Genomic DNA, 4955 nt, shown 5'->3' with positions numbered 1-4955 from the left:
ATTCTCTAAATTGCTGGGATGTAACCGATCTACTGTGTACTGGGAGAGCACTAAAGCCACGCCTAAAGCTTTTTACAAGGCTGACATCATAAGAATTGTTTGAGGCATTTGGAGGCACCATAGTAGACAGAAGAGGCAAGATGACCCTCCATATCCTTTTGTCCGTTTGTGAATTTGACAGCACCCAGATCACCCAGTGCAATTCCTCCTCAATAAGCATGAAAAGCAAGACTCTTGGGCTTCCGGTATCTCCAACTGCACCCTCCACAAAATTTGATATTTTAAGTTACCTGAAGGGAAAGCTTTTAGGAGTCCTATAAACAACAAATAATCAACTGAAGGCCGCTATTATTGCTGCTGACAGGGTGTCCACGATAAATTGGAACTATCTTAATATTCAACCTGCTTGATAAAAATGGAATTTGGAGTGTATTTGTTAATATGAAAAAGTTAGACATGATATTAAACAATAAATTTATTCAACATGTCCTCCCTCAGCAGCCGCCATCTTCTCCATCCTGCCCCTAAAGGATTTGCATGCCCTGATGACATCCGCGGAATCGACAGCATTCTACTCCCTCGTAATGTAGCTGTTCAGGACTGCGATGCTCTTGTGGCTGACCTTGCATACCTCCCTCTCCAACTTCCCCTACCAGTAGTAATCAGACGGATTGAGGTCGGGTGAGTTGGAGGGCCAGGTGTTACAATCCAAGAAAGTGATGTCGTGGGAGTTGAAGAGGTTAGTGGTCCTCATGGTGATGTGTGCAGGCGCTGAGTCTTATTGGAGTATTATCTCCCTCCCAGCGACCGTATCCTTCATCCAGGGGATGACGAACTCATCCATGACTTCGCAGTACCTTATCGCGTTAACCATTTTCTTGGGATTGAAGAAGAAAGGAGGTATCACCTCACCAGTGTTGCAGATGACACCCAGGGTCATCACGGAGGCCGGGAACTTTGTGGTGAAGACCGCTAGGACCTCTTCTCTCTCCTTGGCAAGCCACCTGTCATTCTGGACGTTGAAGCTTCTGTCGACAGTCCAGTTCTTCTCGTCAGAGAAGAAGATGATTCTTCCTTCATGGCTCTTCAGATCATTGAGGAGACGCTTACTGTTGGTGAGCCTGGTAGCCTTCATGGATGCCTCGAGGATGTGTTGTTTGGCCATTCGGTATGACCTGTACCCGAGGTCCTCATTCACATCCTTGGATACCAACTGCATGCTCACTCCACGGCTCTTGGCCAACCTGGACAAGGAAGTCCCCTGAGAAGCCTGGATGGGCTTCCGGAAGCCTTCAAGGAAGCGAAGAGTGCGGATTCGGTCACTTCTCATGTTGTGGGCCTTGATAGCAGAGGCCCCCGCGCCAGCCAATTTGAGGATGGCGTCTCTCCTTGCTTTTTCCACGATGACTATTGTTTGTTGTCAAAACAATTGTGGTGGAAGTTATAGTGTATTGTTCACGCAACCTTTTATATTAGTATGATTTAACCCTAATATCCACATTATGGATCTGGATGAAGTTTAAAGTAGTTCCAATTTATCGTGGACATACTGTAAGCCAACATTAAGTAAAGCTTTTAAAAAACTGCTACGCAAAGTTTTCCACCAGGCTGGAACTTGTCATGAACGCAATATTGATTGGGTATGTAAAATTTTTACAAATTTTATGATATTTTTTTGACATATTACAGGTTTTGTTATTTTCAAAAAGTGTTGCATTTTGGACGGAGATACCTGTCCATATAATGAAATACTTAAACGAGCAACATTACCAGAAGAATAAATTTGCATCTCCAAAATTAATTTATCTTCTAGTAAGAAAATTCATTCAACCATTTCTCCCAAAGCTCATAAAATAGTTTAAGTAGAAAAAATTTAGGTTTTGGATACAAGATTTTGACTTTTAAAATAAATGTGTTTTATCCTCGAAATACTACGATGGCCTTGTCTCAAATTGACAACGCTATAGAGCGTTTGAATGAGGGCTCTTTAAAAATAAAATAAAGTGAAGATTTTTAGCTATAAAAAAATATATTTTTAAACTTTCTGAATATATTCTTACGGAGAAATTTGTCAATTGTGTTCTAAAAATTTTAATTCAACCATAATAAAGAGAAAGCCTTTTTATGTTATAGAGATATTCCCTTCCTGAAATATAACATACTAAATAGGTATATAGTGTAAATATTGACAATCAGTGCTCTTGGGCTTCAAGTTTCAACCATATGGAAGCTCTTGAATATGGTAAACTTTTAACTTTATATACAGATTACACACAAAAGATTTTATATGCCTAATATTGCTTCTACTTGAAAAAGACATTAAGACTCCGTTGATCCGTTGAAGAAAATATAATGTATGTGTCAATATGGGATACAATTAGTATATAAAGTAATTAAGCACCTTCAATAAAAACTTTAAGTGATTCTTTAGAATTATTTACTATATATTCTTCATGCTCACAACTCATGAAGTAAGTACCCATTCAATAAAGTTTTTTAAAGTACTCTTATTAATTCTCAAAAGGAGAAATATAAAGTTCATTCTTGTTGGAAACTTAAAAAATTAAAATTTAAATGGCTTACTTTATATTATAAGTATATCTATGTAAACAAATTAATAATATATATGTATTTTTTTTGTCAAAAAATATATTTAATTCCTTTCCTACTTAATAGAATATTTTTCGAATTCTATTAGATTGGTTTCAATTTTTAGTGCCTCAATAGATAAATAATTAATTTGTTTATCACGCAGTAAAATGACATTAAGTATAATTTCCTTAAAAAAAGAATATGAGATTTTTTTTTTAGATCAAATGGGTATTAAATTGAATAACACACAGTCTTTAACTCACTAACATGACCATGTAATTTACATTTTTTTTTGCAGATATCGAGGCAAAACTCCATAGAATTTAAAAAATAATTACCTTATGTTTCAAGAAAAAATGAGTTTTTCTTAAATTTACATGATTTTTTTTATTAAGACTTCCTTCAAGTTAATTGAAAATCAGACATACAAGCAGATATTGAACAAAAACATTATTCATATCTAGGATATCTGAAAATCAGTATTGAGGCATTTCTCCTTCGGGGAACTACTCCTTCAGAGATCATATTGGGGTAGGAACTATTAGGATGACGTTTACAATTTAAAAAAGGAGGATGGAAGCCAAAAAAGACATGATTAGACATCAGGCTGTAGTATAAAGTCTAAATGGTATCCCAATTTTGTGAAGAAGGTTGTCAAGACCACCTCATTAAAGAGTGTGCAAGTCCCTGCAGATAACTTAAATGTTTCTAAGATGACAATGTCCAGAACAATAATAAAACAAGTGAAAGTTTTTACAGAATGAAGGTGTCTCAGCTTACACCTCAAAAGTTGCTTTGACGTTTTTTTGAGAACAGTCTGCCTTTTTGGGCATAAACAATTGGGAAATAAGTTGATGTTAACCCCCTCTCCACTATAGCCAAGATCTCAACGACTGTCTGTAAGGACTTCTAGAAGAGATTTGATGCTGTTCGTGCAAACAATGGAGACTACCTTATAAGAAACGATTCATATTTTTTTCTTATATTTAAAAAATATTTATACATCAATTACCAATTTAAATATAATTATTTTTTTACGACTTATTGTTGTTCTCAAGGAAGTCAAAGGTGTATAAATTTTTCGTTACAACCGGTATGACTAAAAACGTCATGAAATGTGAAATATTCAAGATAAAAGCAAAGTTTATATAACAAGATAATCATGAAATGGGGCAATTTCACTCCCTCAAAGTGTTTAAAATTTGAGATCTTATCAGGTTTTAATTTGAAGATGACAACTGAGTGATGTTAAAACTAGCTATTTAAAAAAATGGCACATTTTTAGAAGAAATTTATTAGCGCCTTCTATGTGAATAACATACACCTATATTTTTTATTAAATTATATTATCATTCTGGGAGTTGTATTATTTTGCTACAAAACGATACCACACTCTATCGCTTTATTTACAAAATAATATACATAAATAAACAACGGTCATGCCTCATTTGTTATGTTTCAATCAATTATTTTTTATTCATGAATAATTACATTTCATTATATGAAGAATAATCTAATAATTGGTAAAAATTGGCAAACTAACAAGTGTTGTATCAGTCTATAAAAGCTTAAAAAACTGTAGTTCTGGGACCGGTACTTATCAGTCTTTTATAGTAAGTGAAACAACTGAAGTGACATAGTTATTAACTGTATCATCATTGCTAGCAAGGAGTAAAGAAAATAAAAAGATAACCAGGACTGTTAAATGGTAAAAAAGATCCATCCGGTCAAACAAAATGGAGGGGAGGGTGAGACTGATTTATAAACCCGTTTTAGGACCGATCTAAAACTACTAACTCAGGTTTTTAATCCTGATTCCCTGGAATTTTTGGAGAAGAAATGTTGAGATTTTCAATAAACATCACATCGTGAACAATTAAAATTAGTATCACAGTTAAAAGTAATATTTTTAAATGACTGAAGTTTGGTGCTCTCTTACACTATCTAGATACATAATCAGTCTTTAGTGTAATTTTATTACATTCATTCAGTGACATCAGAGTTGCTTATGTTAAGGCAAACTGTCAACAATAAATACAATCGCGCATATCTGTGAATAAAAAACGACTGACAGTCTTTTCAATTTTAGATTCTAAAACAAAATATATATAAAAAGTGAGGTCAAAAGGTTCTTTCTTCAAGATTCACGACTGTTTAATTATAAACAGTGATTGGATTTTGTATATGCTCAATAATAAGGGAGGCGGTTATTGCATCACGTTTAGCAAAATAAAATTAATATTGAATTTCAAACGTTGTAATCATTTTCATAGGTAGGAAGATTTCTTCATTAACTTTTAATACTGAAGGTCGATATTTATTCAAAGAAATCAATGAAATGTTTTGCTGTTTGCCACAATGGT

At 34.1% G+C, this 4955-nt stretch overlaps 1 long non-coding RNA gene across 1 annotated transcript; it reads left to right on the top strand.

The window, feature by feature from the left end:
* The first annotated feature begins 1364 nt into the window (after positions 1 to 1364).
* LOC139907077 (uncharacterized) lies at positions 1365 to 2423 on the top strand. Its single transcript, XR_011783396.1, has 2 exons — positions 1365 to 1640; positions 1690 to 2423. It is a non-coding gene; the product is annotated as an uncharacterized lncRNA (long non-coding RNA).
* The last annotated feature ends 2532 nt before the right edge of the window (positions 2424 to 4955 follow it).

This window comes from Lepeophtheirus salmonis, chromosome 13 (genome assembly GCF_016086655.4).
Source record: "Lepeophtheirus salmonis chromosome 13, UVic_Lsal_1.4, whole genome shotgun sequence".
Classification (NCBI taxonomy): Eukaryota; Metazoa; Arthropoda; class Copepoda; order Siphonostomatoida; family Caligidae; genus Lepeophtheirus; species Lepeophtheirus salmonis.
This window is presented reverse-complemented; position numbering and strand designations above follow the sequence as displayed.